Source organism: Leptodactylus fuscus, chromosome 8 (genome assembly GCF_031893055.1).
Source record: "Leptodactylus fuscus isolate aLepFus1 chromosome 8, aLepFus1.hap2, whole genome shotgun sequence".
Classification (NCBI taxonomy): domain Eukaryota; kingdom Metazoa; phylum Chordata; class Amphibia; order Anura; family Leptodactylidae; genus Leptodactylus; species Leptodactylus fuscus.
The window spans coordinates 13,719,676-13,739,634 of NC_134272.1; the positions used below are offsets into that span (position 1 = coordinate 13,719,676).

General features: G+C 44.3%; 1 protein-coding gene across 1 annotated transcript in view; it reads right to left on the reverse strand.

The window, feature by feature from the left end:
- LMF1 (lipase maturation factor 1) overlaps positions 1–19,959 on the reverse strand; it is a 164,861-nt gene that overhangs the window by 92,376 nt on the left and 52,526 nt on the right. The gene's annotated exons all lie outside the window — the stretch shown is intronic.

The window sequence follows — 19,959 nt, forward strand, 5'->3', positions numbered from 1 at the left end:
GAAATTAGATAAAGAGCAGGAAACAGGTGCCCTAACTGGATTAGGACTTGACCTTTCCCCTCCTGAAGACCACAAAACCCATCCCGTAACCCAATTTATGGAAAATCTGCTGCTGAGCCTCTGGCGCAGAGATTCCCACCAGGGAGGTCAGTCCCACCAGTGTCAGCCCCCGCCGGGGCACCACAGACACTTTTAGGACAAAAGAACCTGGACTGAATTAAAGGTTCCCATCGGCCGACATTCCCAAGACCCTCAACCCAGATTATATTCTCCCCTCTAGACATCTCCACCTGTAATGGGGTCAGATCCAAAGAAAAAAAAGAAAAATACCTCAAAAATATTCAGTCTTCAGGCCAAATTTACTAAACAGTTCCAAGATAGTGAAGACTGAGCAGAAAGGCTAAAGATGTGCCAGATTTATCAAAGTGATATGTCTGATGCGTCTATAGACATGTCTGAATAACTTTATACCATCTATTCTGGGTTACAGTGCACCTAAACTTAGGCAACTCTTAAAGGGAGTGTGTCACCAGAACCAGCATATCACCCCAGCCTGCAGATAGATAGGTTACTGTCACCAGACCCAGCATATCACCCCAGCCTGCAGATAGATAGGTTACTGTTACCAGACCCAGCATATCACCCCAGCCCTGCAGATAGATAGGTTAGTGTCACCAGAACCAGCATATCACCCCAGCCCTGCAGATAGATAGGTTACTGTCACCAGAACCAGCATATCCCCCCAGCCCTGCAGATAGATAGGTTAGTGTCACCAGAACCAGCATATCACCCCAGCCCTGCAGATAGATAGGTTAGTGTCACCAGAACCAGCATATCACCCCAGCCCTGCAGATAGATAGGTTAGTGTCACCAGAACCAGCATATCACCCCAGCCCTGCAGATAGATAGGTTAGTGTCACCAGAACCAGCATATCACCCCAGCCCTGCAGATAGATAGGTTACTGTCACCAGAACCAGCATATCACCCCAGCCCTGCAGATAGATAGGTTACTGTCACCAGAACCAGCATATCCCCCCAGCCCTGCAGATAGATAGGTTAGTGTCACCAGAACCAGCATATCATCCCAGCCCTGCAGATAGATAGGTTACTGTCACCAGAACCAGCATATCACCCCAGCCCTGCAGATAGATAGGTTAGTGTCACCAGAACCAGCATATCACCCCAGCCCTGCAGATAGATAGGTTACTGTCACCAGAACCAGCATATCACCCCAGCCCTGCAGATAGATAGGTTACTGTCACCAGAACCAGCATATCACCCCAGCCCTGCAGATAGATAGGTTACTGTCACCAGAACCAGCATATCACCCCAGCCCTGCAGATAGATAGGTTACTGTCACCAGACCCAGCATATCACCCCAGCCCTGCAGATAGATAGGTTACTGTCACCAGACCCTGCATATCACCCCAGCCCTGCAGATAGATAGGTTAGCGTCAACTGAATTAAACTGCTTTCCCCTTGTGAATCGCTCTCTCCATTGCCGCAATATCGCTGTTTTTGTCAATATGCAAATGAACTCATAAGCGATAAAAACACCCTCGTTGTTCCAAGACCTCATTTGCATATCGTCAAAAACAGCGATATCGCGGCAATGGAGAGAGTGATTCACAAGGGGAAAACAGTTTGAGTCAGGTGACCCAATTTATCTTTGGGGATGGGGTGATATGCTGGAGTGGTCATAGACTCCCTTTTTGCCACACCAGTTTCCTACCCCCAAAAATGTCTAAAACATAAACTTGGAGGCAAGTTTTTTTTAACTCAAATTAAAGGGGTTTTCCCTTGTCCTGCACATTGTAACGACCTATCCTTATCCTTCTGACACAGATCAGCTTTTTAAAGAGGCCATGGCTTTCACAAGTGCTGCAGTCTCTTACCCTGATGACATCACGTTCACCGGTCACATAGTAAAGTAGCAGCTCAGCCCTATTCAAGTGAAAGGGGCTGAGCTGCAATACTGATCACAGCCCCTACAATATGTACAGTGCTGTCAGCGGTGTCACTATAGGGCAGGGGTAGGGAACGTACGGCTCTCCAGTTGCTGTGAAACTACAACTCCCATCATGCTCCAATCACTTCCATTGGAGTTCCAAGAACAGCAGAGTAATGCTGCATGCTGGGAGTTGTAGTTTTGCAACAGCTGGAGAGCCGTACGTTCCCTACCCCTGCTATAGGGCATGCAGAGGAAGAAGCTGCTACCGGGCCCTGAACCCTGAGGGGGGCCCCAAAGGCTCCTATGCAACATAAAATATACCACAAGATAGGTAGGGGGCCCATTGCGCATTTCGCAATGGGGTCTGGCAGCTTTAAACTGTGCTCTGGGCGCCGTGCTTGGCATTAACGCCCCCCTGCTTTATTACCACCATCAATAAAGTATGGAGTACACCCCACCCCACAATTACTGCCCGTATGATAGTTTGGGCCTCTAATGACCGGACAACCCACCTGTTATTGCCTATATAGTGTCGAGAGTACCCCTTTAAAGGGGGCGTCCGAGACCTATGGGTAATGGATACTGATAAATGATCCAAACAAAGATCAGTAGGGATCCAACGACCGGACCCCACACTGACCAGTAGATACGGATGATGGAAGCAGTATACAAGGTATATGGATCGAAGTAGTCCCCTACGTCTACACTTTTTGGGGGCACTGTTGCTTTGTTCCCATTCAATTGACAACTTCTAGCCATACACATTGTCAGATGATCAGTGCAGGGTCGGAGTGACGGCCTACCCAAATCTGATAATCAATCCTAAGGACAGGTCAACAGCATCCATTAGCCTTGGGTCTTGGACAATCCCTTTAAATTACTATTATACTTGAATCAGCCGCCAAATAGGACACCCGCGATCCTCAGGACAGGTCCTAGGCAATGTATTCTTCAGTACGACAGACCAAAGCGATACATTTCATACATTACCCGCCGCGGTCATTCCCTGCCGAATATTTTTCCATTGCCCTTTGGCACCGTCCCTTTAAAAGAACCCGCAAATCTGCAAAACCAAGGGTCTGCAAACTGGAGTAAAATGCGGAGTAATTGAAATGTCAGTCAGGCTCTAAGCTGATATGACGAGCAGGCAGATTCCTTCACAAGTGGGGGACGACCAGATTCTCCTCATCTATTGATTTCTTCTCGACAATGCAGATGTCAGATTTTCCATGGATTTTTTTTTCTCTCTCTGCGGTGTCAGGGGAACAAAGCCGGCTTTCAGCCCTTCTTAGCCCAAAGTGAATTTGGATGGGGAGGGGGCGAGATGGCGCGGACAAGCCAATGGTGAGGGAGAACACCAGAGAAGTTAGATGACCCACAGCTACGCCTGTAAAAATTCCATTGATATAAGCTTGGGAAAGTGGCAGGGATCGCCAGATAGTGCCCCCGGCGTCATGTCCAGGCATCAGAGTGTCAGCTCCGTGGGCGCAAGGTCCAGGAAGATTTTCTAAATTCTTTTTCCATTTTAATCCCTCGGTATTATAAAGATTAAGCTTTGTGGGGTCATCCCTTGCAGAGTCCTGACATTCCACAATTCAGTGCTGATGTCTCTATCATGGCACATTGATAATGATAACACCGGACTCCTGACACCCCGAAGTCCAGGATCAGACACTGACTAGGCCTAATACTATTAAATGAGCCAAACATGGGGCATGGGATAAAGCGTCTGCCAGACACCCAGACACCGCATATCAATAGGAATCAATAGGATCAGACGGGAAAAAATCTACACGGTCAGATTATTGTCTTCTCTTATAGGAAACTCTAGGACTGCTAGGACAATAGGACTGCTGGGAAGCACAATGGTTAATGGTATAGGGAATAGACGGAGGATCAAGGATGTCTGATACAGCCAAAGTATGAGAGCGAATGAACAGAACCTCAGAGAAAACAAGGATGGAGTCTTAGTCACAAAGGTAAGAAAGATGGTGATTTAGGGATAGGCTGTGAATTCATGGCAGACAGCAATATAAAGTGTAATCTCCATACTGTATCCAGAGCTGCGCTCACTATTCTGCTGGTACAGTCACTGTGTACATACATTACATTACTTATCCTGTATTATACTCCAGAGCTGCGCTCACTATTCTGCTGGTACAGTCACTGTGTACATACATTACATTACTTATCCTGTATTATACTCCAGAGTTGCGCTCACTATTCTGCTGGTACAATCACTGTGTACATACATTACATTACTTATCCTGTATTATACTCCAGAGCTGCGCTCACTATTCTGCTGGTACAGTCACTGTGTACATTCATTACATTACTTATCCTGTATTATACTCCAGAGTTGCGCTCACTATTCTGCTGGTACAGTCACTGTGTACATACATTACATTACTTATCCTGTATTATACTCCAGAGCTGCGCTCACTATACTGTTGGTGCAGTCACTGTGTACATACATTACATTACTTATCCTGTATTATACTCCAGAGCTGCGCTCAACATTCTGCTGGTGCAGTCACTGTGTACATACATTACATTACTTATCCTGTATTATACTCCAGAGCTGCGCTCACTATTCTGCTGGTGCAGTCACTGTGTACATACATTACATTACTTATCTTGTATTATACTCCAGAGCTGCGCTCGCTATTCTGCTGGTACAGTCACTGTGTACATACATTACATTACTTATCCTGTATTATACTCCAGAGCTGCGCTCACTATTCTGCTGGTACAGTCACTGTGTACATACATTACATTACTTATCCTGTATTATACTCCAGAGCTGCACTCACTATTCTGCTAGTACAGTCACTGTGTACATACATTACATTACTTATCCTGTATTATACTCCAGAGCTGCACTCACTATTCTGCTGGTGCAGTCACTGTGTACATACATTACATTACTTATCCTGTATTATACTCCAGAGCTGCACTCACTATTCTGCTGGTGCAGTCACTGTGTACATACATTACATTACTTATCCTGTATTATACTCCAGAGCTGCACTCACTATTCTGCTGGTGCAGTCACTGTGTACATACATTACATTACTTATCCTGTATTATACTCCAGAGCTGCACTCACTATTCTGCTGGTGCAGTCACTGTGTACATACATTACTTATCCTGTACTGATCCTGAGTTATATACCTTGAAAGAGATATGACCCTGGAAGGTTATAGCTCATATTCGACAAGTGGGTGGTAACCTTATGTTTTTCTTTCACAAAATAAAAGGTTCCGCCCACATGGAGAATCAGAGCTAGCTTATATCTAATCTTCTCGGGGCCATAGCTTTTGTAGGGGTGGACAGATTTTAAAAAGAAAAAGATACTGGGCCGGCCAGTATACAATGAGACACAAGGCATTTAGGATTTTGTATTTGGTGACAGATCCTCTGTAATAGTCCTGTAGCTTACATCATATGTTATATAAGGGTTAAATATTATAGATATATAAATATTTTGTAGGATTTGCCTAATTCCGGAGAACCCCTTTAAAAAGCACAGAAGGGAAAAGACAACAAAAAAGTTTTTTTTTTCCTTAAAGAGGAACTTGTCTGACAGTGAAAGTTTCCTACAATATGAAGCAGTGAGCAGAGAAGACGTCGTATCAACATCAGGTCTGCCATAAGGAGGACGAGCTATTGTTATCACACCTGGTCAGAGGAAAGCCAGCACAGGGATAATACACAGTGATGTCACAGTACAGGGATAATACACAGTGATGTCACAGTACAGGGATAATACACACAGTGATGTCACAGTACAGAGATAATACACACAGTGATGTCACAGTACAGGGATAATACAGTGATGTCACAGTACAGGGATAATACACACAGTGATGTCACAGTACAGGGATAATACACACAGTGATGTCACAGTACAGGGATAATACACACAGTGATGTCACAGTACAGAGATAATACACACAGTGATGTCACAGTACAGAGATAATACACACAGTGATGTCACAGTACAGAGATAATACACACAGTGATGTCACAGTACAGAGATAATACACACAGTGATGTCACAGTACAGAGATAATACACACAGTGATGTCACAGTACAGAGATAATACACAGTGATGTCACAGTACAGGGATAATACACACAGTGATGTCACAGTACAGGGATAATACACACAGTGATGTCACAGTACAGAGATAATACACAGTGATGTCACAGTACAGAGATAATACACACAGTGATGTCACAGTACAGAGATAATACACACAGTGATGTCACAGTACAGGGATAATACACAGTGATGTCACAGTACAGGGACAATACGCACAGTGATGTCACAGTACAGGGATAATACGCACAGTGATGTCACAGTACAGGATAATACACACAGTGATGTCACAGTACAGAGATAATACACACAGTGATGTCACAGTACAGGGATAATACAGACAGTGATGTCACAGTACAGAGATAATACACACAGTGATGTCACAGTGCAGGGATAATACACACAGTGATGTCACAGTACAGGGATAATACAGACAGTGATGTCACAGTACAGGGATAATACACAGTGATGTCACAGTACAGAGATAATACACACAGTGATGTCACAGTACAGAGATAATACACACAGTGATGTCACAGTACAGGGATAATACACAGTGATGTCACAGTACAGGGATAATACACACAGTGATGTCACAGTACAGAGATAATACACACAGTGATGTCACAGTACAGAGATAATACACAGTGATGTCACAGTACAGGGATAATACACACAGTGATGTCACAGTGCAGGGATAATACACACAGTGATGTCACAGTACAGGGATAATACACACAGTGATGTCACAGTACAGAGATAATACACACAGTGATGTCACAGTACAGAGATAATACACACAGTGATGTCACAGTACAGGATAATACACACAGTGATGTCACAGTACAGGATAATACACACAGTGATGTCACAGTACAGGGATAATACACACAGTGATGTCACAGTACAGGGATAATACACACAGTGATGTCACAGTACAGGATAATACACACAGTGATGTCACAGTACAGAGATAATACACACAGTGATGTCACAGTACAGGATAATACACACAGTGATGTCACAGTACAGGGATAATACACACAGTGATGTCACAGTACAGGAATAATACACACAGTGATGTCACAGTACAGGGATAATACACACAGTGATGTCACAGTACAGGGATAATACACACAGTGATGTCACAGTACAGAGATAATACACAGTGATGTCACAGTACAGGGATAATACACACAGTGATGTCACAGTGCAGGGATAATACACACAGTGATGTCACAGTACAGGGATAATACACACAGTGATGTCACAGTACAGGGATAATACACACAGTGATGTCACAGTACAGGGATAATACACACAGTGATGTCACAGTACAGAGATAATACACACAGTGATGTCACAGTACAGAGATAATACACACAGTGATGTCACAGTACAGGATAATACACACAGTGATGTCACAGTACAGGATAATACACACAGTGATGTCACAGTACAGGGATAATACACACAGTGATGTCACAGTACAGGGATAATACACACAGTGATGTCACAGTACAGGGATAATACACACAGTGATGTCACAGTACAGGGATAATACACACAGTGATGTCACAGTACAGGGATAATACACACAGTGATGTCACAGTACAGAGATAATACACACAGTGATGTCACAGTACAGAGATAATACACACAGTGATGTCACAGTACAGGATAATACACACAGTGATGTCACAGTACAGGATAATACACACAGTGATGTCACAGTACAGGGATAATACACACAGTGATGTCACAGTACAGGGATAATACACACAGTGATGTCACAGTACAGGATAATACACACAGTGATGTCACAGTACAGGATAATACACACAGTGATGTCACAGTACAGGATAATACACACAGTGATGTCACAGTACAGGATAATACACACAGTGATGTCACAGTACAGAGATAATACACACAGTGATGTCACAGTACAGGATAATACACACAGTGATGTCACAGTACAGGGATAATACACACAGTGATGTCACAGTACAGGAATAATACACACAGTGATGTCACAGTACAGGGATAATACACACAGTGATGTCACAGTACAGGGATAATACACACAGTGATGTCACAGTACAGGGATAATACACACAGTGATGTCACAGTACAGAGATAATACACACAGTGATGTCACAGTACAGGATAATACACACAGTGATGTCACAGTACAGGGATAATACACACAGTGATGTCACAGTACAGGGATAATACACACAGTGATGTCACAGTACAGAGATAATACACACAGTGATGTCACAGTACAGGATAATACACACAGTGATGTCACTGTATAGAGATAATACACACAGTGATGTCACAGTACAGGGATAATACACACAGTGATGTCACAGTACAGAGGTAACCTGTGATATTACAATAGAGCACTTGGTATTATGGCTGCTTTCAGTTTATCTTACCCCCCCCCCCCCCATTGGTATCACTGTATCCCTTGTGTGACTGTGGGTTGCCCTTCAGGTATACGGCCCCATATCCGCTGCTATATCCGCCATCTTGTTAGTTACCTCCTTGGATAGAACTGACCTAACATCATGATTTCCATTGTAAGCCAAGATGCAGATGTGAATAACACCCAAGGATATCTGGACATACCACACCGACATCAATGTATGGTGCCAATTGTCGAGGCCACGACCGTTAAACCCTCCTTGCCCCTTACACCTCCTCCCCAGGATTTTGAGGCACTCGGACTGTTATTAGGACCAGTGAATTTCCCGTCTATATAAACCCCACATTTGTCTATAACTAGTTGGATAGGTTTTGGGAATATTAATTCTCAGTTTCTGTCCTGCTGGACTGTTTCATCCTAAATGCGGCCTGACCTCCCGCCCCCCAGTCCCGCAGTCGGTGGCTCCCCCAGTTCCCCCCATCATGTCCTCGTTGATGGTTTTCTTGCGCTCATACTAATTAGCTTTATTACATTAGTGAAGAAAGACATCTTTCATGTGCGGCTCGGCCATTACTCATACAGGGCAGCTCAGCAGGGCATCGGGGCTTCATGGGAATGTTTTGGGGGAAAGTGGTGTCTATAATGTGCCAACCTTTGACCTCTTCCCAGCTGCGCTCCCCCCCTTCTCCTCTAGGCTTCCCAGACTTGACTCTTTAGTAATTGATTTCTCTGATCTTTAGTCACTTATCTGCAGTTTGCCTTTGGCTCCTCTTCTTGAGGCTCAGAAGGTTTTTTCGTAGACTTGTCCATTATTTGCTAAAAATCCAAGTTCAGACTGAAGAATTTTCCCCCGACCTCTGTAAATTGTAAGACTCTCCCAGGAACGTTCACGTCGCTACAAGTACCAGGCATATTACCCAAGGGGCTAGGCAGGAGCGCTGTCAGGAATTGGAAGTCAATGACCAATCCAGTCGATCGTAACGTCTATAGACCCTGCATAAGAGTTAGGGGAGACCCTGGACAAAACTTTGGCACGAGGGAGTTGGGTTTTTGGTGACCGCTCCTTGTTGGCGTTACCCTGCCCTGCATTTCCATTGCGTCTTGGGCAGTGTTTACTTTGGCGCCAGATTTACACCGTGCTGCCAGTAGAGATGGGCAGGGGCCATCCCATCCCCATCTCCGCCTGCATGAGATTTCCTAAGACTACATGTCAGTAGAGAACCCCTTTAATGCTATCGCCTTTATACTTGTGGACACATTAACAATATGGGCCCGGATCATTTAGCAAGATGAAGGAGATTAGAAGCTGATGGGATATCTGTACGCCACGTTACGCTTCGGGGCGCCTTGACGCCAGCTCAGGAGCACGGCTGGCACATCAGCTGGCGGCACCGTTTACCGTAGGAATAAGGCTTACTTTGTATGGGGATCTTGACTTAATCTCCGTCTTGTTTGTTCTTCCAACAATAATAAACAGCGAGGACCAAAGACTTCTGAGATGTAGCGAGCGAGAGGACGGAGGAGCAGGAGCAGGAGCGTGTCACCGGTGATGAGCTTAACACGTTCACTGCCGCCGCCGAGCACCTGGGGGTCCTGTGCTTAATTCTATAGACACCTGAATTCATTAACATCAATCGGGCCGAGAATAAGAAAAAAACCTCAAGACATTTACTTGTAGTCTTATAAAATACAGGATGTAACTCAGGATAAGTAATGTAATGTATGTACACAGTGACTGTACCAGCAGAATAGTGAGCGCAGCTCTGGAGTATAATACAGGATAAGTAATGTAATGTATGTACACAGAGACTGTACCAGCAGAATAGTGAGCGCAGCTCTGGAGTATATTACAGGATAAGTAATGTAATGTATGTACACAGTGACTGTACCAGCAGAATAGTGAGCGCAGCTCTGGAGTATAATACAGGATAAGTAATGTAATGTATGTACAGAGTGACTGTACCAGCAGAATAGTGAGCGCAGCTCTGGAGTATAATACAGGATAAGTAATGTAATGTATGTACACAGTGACTGTACTAGCAGAATAGTGAGCGCAGCTCTGGAGTATAATACAGGATAAGTAATGTAATGTATGTACACAGAGACTGCACCAGCAGAATAGTGAGCGCAGCTCTGGAGTATAATACAGGATAAGTAATGTAACGTATGTACACAGTGACTGTACCAGCAGAATAGCGAGCGCAGCTCTGGAGTAAAATACAGGATAAGTAATGTAATGTATGTACACAGTGACTGTAGCAGCAGAATAGTGAGCGCAGCTCTGGAGTATAATACAGGATAAGTAATGTAATGTATGTACACAGTGAGTGCACCAGCAGAATAGTGAGCGCAGCTCTGGAGTATAATGCAGGATAAGTAATGTAATGTATGTACACACTGACTGTACCAGCAGAATAGTGAGCGCAGCCCTGGAGTATAATACAGGATAAGTAATGTAATGTATGTACACAGTGAGTGCACCAGCAGAATAGTGAGCGCAGCTCTGGAGTATAATACAGGATAAGTAATGTAATGTATGTACACAGTGACTGTACCAGCAGAATAGTGAGCGCAGCTCTGGAGTATAATACAGGATAAGTAATGTAATGTATGTACACAGTGACTGTACCAGCAGAATAGTGAGCGCAGCTCTGGAGTATAATACAGGATAAGTAATGTAATGTATGTACACAGTGACTGTACCAGCAGAATAGTGAGCGCAGCTCTGGAGTATAATACAGGATAAGTAATGTAATGTATGTACACAGTGACTGTACCAGCAGAACAGTGAGTGCAGCTCTGGAGTATAATACAGGATAAGTAATGTAATATATGTACACAGTGACTGCACCAGCAGAATAGTGAGTGCAGCTCTGGAGTATAATACAGGATAAGTAATGTAACGTATGTACACAGTGACTGTACCAGCAGAATAGCGAGCGCAGCTCTGGAGTATAATACAGGATAAGTAATGTAACGTATGTACACAGTGACTGTACCAGCAGAATAGCGAGCGCAGCTCTGGTGTATAATACAGGATAAGTAATGTAATGTATGTACACAGTGACTGCACCAGCAGAATAGTGAGTGCAGCTCTGGAGTATAATACAGGATAAGTAATGTAACGTATGTACACAGTGACTGTACCAGCAGAATAGCGAGCGCAGCTCTGGAGTATAATACAGGATAAGTAATGTAATGTATGTACACAGTGACTGTAGCAGCAGAATAGTGAGCGCAGCTCTGGAGTATAATACAGGATAAGTAATGTAATGTATGTACACAGTGAGTGCACCAGCAGAATAGTGAGCGCAGCTCTGGAGTATAATACAGGATAAGTAATGTAATGTATGTACACACTGACTGTACCAGCAGAATAGTGAGCGCAGCCCTGGAGTATAATACAGGATAAGTAATGTAATGTATGTACACAGTGAGTGCACCAGCAGAATAGTGAGCGCAGCTCTGGAGTATAATACAGGATAAGTAATGTAATGTATGTACACAGTGACTTTACCAGCAGAATAGCGAGCGCAGCTCTGTAGTATAATACAGGATAAGTAATGTAATGTATGTACACAGTGACTGTACCAGCAGAATAGCGAGCGCAGCTCTGGTGTATAATACAGGATAAGTAATGTAATGTATGTACACAGTGACTGCACCAGCAGAATAGTGAGCGCAGCTCTGGAGTATAATACAGGATAAGTAATGTAATGTATGTACACAGTGAGTGCACCAGCAGAATAGTGAGCGCAGCTCTGGAGTATAATACAGGATGTAAGTCAGGATCAGTACATGATAAGTAATGTAATGTATGTACACAGTGACTGTACCAGCAGAATAGTGAGTGCAGCTCTGGAGTATAATACAGGATAAGTAATGTAATGTATGTACATAGTGACTGCACCAGCAGAATAGTGAGCGCAGCTCTGGAGTATAATACAGGATAAGTAATGTAATGTATGTACATAGTGACTGCACCAGCAGAATAGTGAGCGCAGCTCTGGAGTATAATACAGGATGTAGGTCAGGATTAGTGCAGGATATGTAATGAATATACCAGCCTCCATACATTATCAGACATATACTGCCATAAGGGCTGCAGGACAACACCACTTTCTGAGATGAAGAAGAGGAACTGATATTTCTTGGCACGTTCTCTAGTCCTTCCCATACATCAGATCAGTAATACTAGAGGTTCCTGTCAGCCGCCTGCCCTTCTTTCTGACCTTCCAGGTTTTATATGCTCATTCAGCATAACCTACAATGGGGTCACCCCGGGGTGTTCACTATCAGCCTCTTGACAGATCATTTTTCAAGAAGCAATGGCCGGCTTTACTTTGCACAACATAGAAGCTATTCTCCCCCCAAGACTGGCATTTTTTTTTTTTTTTTGCTGTTTCTGCCTAGTTTGCTCCAATTAAGGGCAAGGGCCCGTGTATGTCATCGCTGGCATTGGCTGCAGATAAAAATGAGGAAATGCTTTGTGAAAGGAGGACAGTTTTGCAAAAAAATAATGCCTTCGGCCAAGGCATAGCAGAAAAAAAAAAGGGAGAAAAACCACAGCAAATAAACCGCAGGGAAATCAGATGAAGGCTGAGCCAATGAGATGGGCAGGGAGGTTGTGTCCCGCTGCCAGGGAGAGATAAGATTTAGAGTGTGGTCTGAGGTTTACCATCACATCCTGTTATTTCTCAGACTCTTTTCTGGGTTGGTTACGGTAAAATAAGAGAGGAAAATCTCGGCCTGGGCTTGACCCTTGCAGTACCGGGCGGCATTGGGTTGAAGGGGGAGACGCAATTTGGAGGCGACGTTCAGGGGAAATGCATATCTAGCAATTCCCTAATGCAATGTTAGGGTGGGAAGGCCTTGAAGTGACTGCACGTCACTACTGCCCCCTGCAGGACCTGTCAGGACGTGGAGGCGCCAGTGTGTCCTGGATGCATCGACAAACTACAGGCTGCCAAAAGTGAACCTGCAATACAAAATTCACTGTAACCCCGTGGCGTCATGACCAGATGACATCTACTTCAGGCTTCAGAGCTGAACTCTCACAGCAGCCCCTCCCCTCTTGATATAGTGGTTTGTGTTCTGGGAACTTCTTAAAGGGCACCCAACCTTGCCAAAAACTTGCAGCAGATCTGTCAATAATAAATGTTATAATGTATTTTATTATTGAATTTTGGCTCATTTCTGAGAAATCCCGCACTGAAATCCCCTCTCTGCATATGTCTCTATTATCTGTACGCCGCTTGTCACTGGCATACAGGTGAGGCTGGGGGCTTCGTACAGGCATTATATAATATAGAACAGCGGTTTTGGTGTCATATGAAAGATGAGACTCCCAGCTTGCATATGACACCAAGATCATACTGTATATAAAAACGCCTGACTGCGGTTCCAACTGGTTATATCTCAGGCAATAACGTAAGTAAAACGGCGATCTTGGTGTCCTATGAAAGCCGAGGATCAATGTTCTAGGGTTTATAATTCCCTGATACACTGTATGATGTGACCCCCAGCCTCAGCTTTCTTCTATTATAGAAGAGCCCGTACTCCAGTCCATAGGGGTGTACACAGCTGTCAATAGAGAAACAGACGGAGCAATTTATCACAGGATTTCACAGAAATGAGCCAGCGTAAATAATATTACAATACTTATTAATGGGTTTTTTCAGGGACTTCTAAATGGAGGATTGATCCCTAGAATAGGTCATCAATTAATGATGGGCAGGGGACCAACAACCAGGCCCCCGACCAAGTAGCTATGTTAGGGTGCATTCACACGGAGGAAAATGGCACGGATTCTGGCACGACGCCGCGTGAATTCCGTGCAGGATTGGCACCAGAATCAGCACGGTAAAAAAAAAGCCTCTCCATAGAGTTCTATGGGGAGGGTTTTTTTTAACCGCGCAGATTCTTGCGCCAATCCTGCACAGAATTTGCGCGGATTCTGTGTGAATTCGGCAGGGAGTCGCTCCAGAGTCCGCACTATTTTACCCTCAAGTGCGTGACTGCTGCAGTCTCCAGCACTTACCAAGTGTTGCGGTTGTGCTTGGTATCGCAGCGCAGCCCATTCACTTGCTGCCATTTCCAACAAGTGATCCACAGGGGTCCCAAATATTGGACCCCATAAATCTTCAACTGATGACCTATCCTATCGGATCGTCCTGTAGGGGGAGGTATTAAGCACAGGTAAACTGAACGCACCTGATTTCAGGGAGTTAGAATGGCATGTCACACAGTGTAGCCTGCACCCTTCTAGTCTTGGCAATACTACAACTCCCAGGATGTTGGAGATGACTACTTTACAGTAAGACCGCTGCAATCTTCTTGATGCAGATCTGTATATCTGTCAGCCATAGCGAGCACAGAGGGTTAATGCCGTAACATCAGGCCTCATAACTCACCCTCTTCCCTCCATTTCCTTGACAATTTGCAACCTGCTGCTTACTCTGCTGCTGTCAATCAGGGCCCCGGCTCCCCTCACACCCTGTACTGTGACCTGCTCACCCCCAGTAAGCCCCTTGCCCTGTGCGGTGACTGCTGCACCCCTCTGCATCCTGTGCTAATCCCCCTGCTGTGCTAGCTTTAAATATATAGAGCCATTTAACTGTTTATGAGCTGGAATAGGCACAAGTGTCAGGTCAGATCCAGCGCCGCGCTGCAGGTCACTGGTGCAAGATGCAAAATTTTGTTAGGTTCAACTATCAGAAATTTCTCAGAGGAAAAAAAAAATGAAGCAATGACGTCATCACTGGGAGCGGAGGTCTGGAGGAGTTTAGCCCTGGATGTCTGCAAAACCAGGAATAATCACAGGAACTTTGCCTTAAGAAGCATTTCCACCCAAGAATCCCCAGTAGGTCCTTGAATCGACCTCAAGTCATTAAGCCAGTTGTGAATTCTATCTGATTCTGGGAAAGCTGGGTGACATTTATATAGGACAGCTACTATTGCTCCAATAGAGAATGTCCCTGAGGGTTCCAGATTCCAGCGGCCTGGTTATTAATGATGCCGCAGTGCAGTACTACCACAGGCACAGTTATTAGATCTGCCGTTCAGGATCCTGGCAAAGTAGAGCAACACTTGTAGTCACTCATGTGTCTTAGATGTATACAGTAAAGCCATTGCTCTAGTCAGATCTTCTGCTGCACATCGCTCCTACTGTGAATTGTAAGACTATTACAGGTGACTTGCAAGTTTTGGGGCCCAGGTTGAGGTGTGTATTATATATAACATGCTGCAGTACTTGGTATGTGTACTATACGATCCTGCACCATCTGAGGTGTATACTATACGATCCTGCACCATCTGAGGTGTATACTATAAGGTCCTGCGCCATCTGAGGTGTATACTATACGATCCTGCACCATCTGAGGTGTATACTATATGATCCTGCACCATCTGAGGCGTATACTATACGATCCTGCACCATCTGACGTGTATACTATAAGGTCCTGCATCATCTGAGGTGTATACTATACGATCCTGCACCATCTGAGGCGTATACTATACGATCCTGCACCATCTAAGGCATATACTATACGATCCTGCACCATCTGAGGTGTATACTATAAGGTCCTGCATCATCTGAGGTGTATACTATACGATCCTGCACCATCTGAGGTGTATACTATACGATCCTGCACCATCTAAGGCATATACTATACGATCCTGCACCATCTGAGGTGTATACTATACAATCCTGCACCATCTGAGGCGTATACTATACGATCCTACACCATCTGAGGTGTATACTATAAGATCCTGCACCATCTGAGGTGTATACTATAAGGTCCTGCCCCGTCTGAGGTGTATACTATAAGGTCCTGCATCGTCTGAGGTGTATACTATAAGGTCCTGCATCGTCTGAGGTGTATACTATAAGGTCCTGCACCGTCTGAGGTGTATACTATAAGGCCCTGCATCGTCTGAGGTGTATACTATAAGGTCCTGCATCGTCTGAGGTGTATACTATAAGGTCCTGCACCGTCTGAGGTGTATACTATAAGGCCCTGCACCGTCTGAGGTGTATACTATAAGGTCCTGCACCGTCTGAGATGTATACTATAAGGTCCTGCGCCGTCTGAGGTGTATACTATAAGGTCCTGCACCGTCTGAGGTGTATACTATAATGTCCTGCACCATCCGAGGTGTATACTATAAGGTCCTGCATCATCTGAGGTGTATACTATACGATCCTGCACCATCTGAGGTGTATACTATAAGGTCCTGCATCATCTGAGGTGTATACTATACGATCCTGCACCATCTGAGGTGTATACTATACGATCCTGCACCATCTAAGGCATATACTATACGATCCTGCACCATCTGAGGTGTATACTATACAATCCTGCACCATCTGAGGTGTATACTATACAATCCTGCACCATCTGAGGTGTATACTATAAGATCCTGCACCATCTGAGGTGTATACTATAAGGTCCTGCCCCGTCTGAGGTGTATACTATAAGGTCCTGCATCGTCTGAGGTGTATACTATAAGGTCCTGCATCGTCTGAGGTGTATACTATAAGGTCCTGCACCGTCTGAGGTGTATACTATAAGGTCCTGCATCGTCTGAGGTGTATACTATAAGGTCCTGCATCGTCTGAGGTGTATACTATAAGGTCCTGCACCGTCTGAGGTGTATACTATAAGGCCCTGCACCGTCTGAGGTGTATACTATAAGATGCTGCACCGTCTGAGATGTATACTATAAGGTCCTGCACCGTCTGAGATGTATACTATAAGGTCCTGCACCGTCTGAGGTGTATACTATAATGTCCTGCACCATCCGAGGTGTATACTATAAGGTCCTGCACCATCCGAGGTGTATACTATAATGTCCTGCACCATCCGAGGTGTATACTATAAGGTCCTGCACCGTCTGAGATGTATACTATAAGGTCCTGCACCGTCTGAGGTGTATACTATAATGTCCTGCACCATCCGAGGTGTATACTATAAGGTCCTGCACCATCCGAGGTGTATCCTATAATGTCCTGCACCATCCGAGGTGTATACTATAAGGTCCTGCACCATCCGAGGTGTATACTATAATGTCCTGCACCATCCGAAGTGTATACTATAAGGTCCTGCACCATCTGAGGTGTATACTATAAGGTCCTGCACCATCTGAGGTGTATACTATAAGGTCCTGCACCATCCGAGGTGTATACTATAATGTCCTGCACCATCCGAGGTGTATACTATAAGGTCCTGCACCGTCTGAGGTGTATACTATAAGGTCCTGCACCGTCTGAGGTGTATACTATAAGATGCTGCAGTACTTGGGTATATAGTATAAAGTTCTGCAGCAGCTTAGGTCTGTATCATGTTCACAATTGTTCCAGTTCAAACAATCTGCAACCTCAGAGTAGCCCTTTCTCTTTATCAAGAGGTTCTGCAGCAGCCAAGGTGTTTATCATTATACAGAGGTTCAGCTTTAAGCAAACCCCCAAAATCTTATCAAGAAGAGGAAGTGGAAGGCAACAGATCAAGGAGATGGGGAGGAAGGGATGGGGACAGGGAAGTGAGCAGAGGTCCACTATGACAGGGGCCAATAGCAGGGCCCCTGTATAAAACACCTGTCACCATCAACTCAAATAATAATAATAATAATAATAATAATGTGGCCCCGCACTAAATTCCCAATATCCCTTGTGATGCCGCCCCCTGTTATGTTATTATGTAAGGGCACTGCGGTATAATTTCCTGAGGGCGGCCGGCACTGGTCAGGGGGGCAGAGCCCAGAGTCATGTGTCAGCCCTTCAGCTGGCTCTGGGCACAAATCATAAACCGTCCGCGGCCCCCCCACCCCTGGACAGGTGCTCTCCAGCCTGGAAGGAAACTTTGCTTTCACGCATCAGGCAGACGTTACAGCGCCTGTCAGGATCATTATCCCCTGTGAGAAGGAAACATACAAGTGTTCGGGCTCCTGGTGACAGCGCGGCCATCCATCACGGGCCCCTAATCGTGGGGATTATACAGCCTGTTAATGCTCTTCCCATCCCTCGCTACTCAGCGTCATCACACAAACCTGTCATCGGGGGCTCACCGTCCACTGACACGAGACCCCAGACCCGCAGCCTCTTACTGCATAGACTGGGAAGACAAGGCACTAATGTGAAACAGAGACTGACAAGGAGGAGGCAGCAAACAAGGGCCCCAACGCCTAGAAGGCCCCTGAGGGCGGGAACCCCGTCTGCAACCTAAAACCATCCATTAGTATTTAGCATTGCTATATGGCGGCATTGTGTGGGTTCTATAAAGGGCATTATTAAATACTGCAGGTTATTTGTACACTATATGGTGGTATTATCTGGGCTCTTTAAGGTAGAAATAAATAATACTGCCATATAGCGTGCAAATAACATGCAGTATATAAATATTATTACCTTAAAGAAGTTACATAATACTACCATATAGCGCAGTATTACATAAATGCAGCATATTACTTGTACACCATATGGCAGTATTATGTGGGCTCTTTAAGGGAGTATTACGTATATACCTCATATTATCTGTACACTATATGGCAGTATTATGTGGATTCTTTAAGAGAGTATTACGTATATACCTCACATTATCTGTACACTATATGGCAGTATTATGTGGGCTCTTTAAGGGAGTATTACGTATATACCTCATATTATCTGTACACTATATGGCAGTATTATGTGGATTCTTTAAGAGAGCATTATTTTAGCACTGCATATTATTTGCACTCTATATAGAAGTATTATATGGTTTCTTTATGGCAGTATTACTTAAACAATGAATATTATATAAGCACTATATAGCAGTGTTATGTGGGCTTTTTAATGGAGTATTATTTCAATACTACATATTATGGGCACTATATGGCAGTGAGCTCTATAAATGAGTATTAGGAGAATATTACACACTATGTGGCAGTATTATAGAAGTTTTATTATTTAGTATGATTTAATACTGTACATTATTTATGTATTAAATAGGCTCTTTACAGGAGTATCATTTTCTTACTGCACATTATTTGGGCGCTCTATGGCAGTATTATATAGACTTGGTAGGGGAGTACTATCTGCATACTGTATATTATTGGGCAGAGGATATATACTTTTTGTGGCATGATCCCCTTAAGCAAATATGGTGTTAATATGTAGGAGGAATATTGCAAAACAATTTGGCAATATTATACGGAATAGACAAGCTGTAATACGTGGGTGTTGTATGAGTTATTTCGGTTTTGTGTGGGTCTATATTTGGATAGAGTGAGTTTCGATATCTGGGCATTAACATACAGTAACGTGTGGGAGATATTTAGCAGTGTTATCTTAGCACTCTATGGTAGCATTATTTATATACCATATGGCGGTAATATTTGCACACACAACAGAATTTGGATACTACTGTTAAGCCTTCTCTTTACATGATATATATATTTTGCCTGTTCAATGGCCATGGCGTCAGGATGTG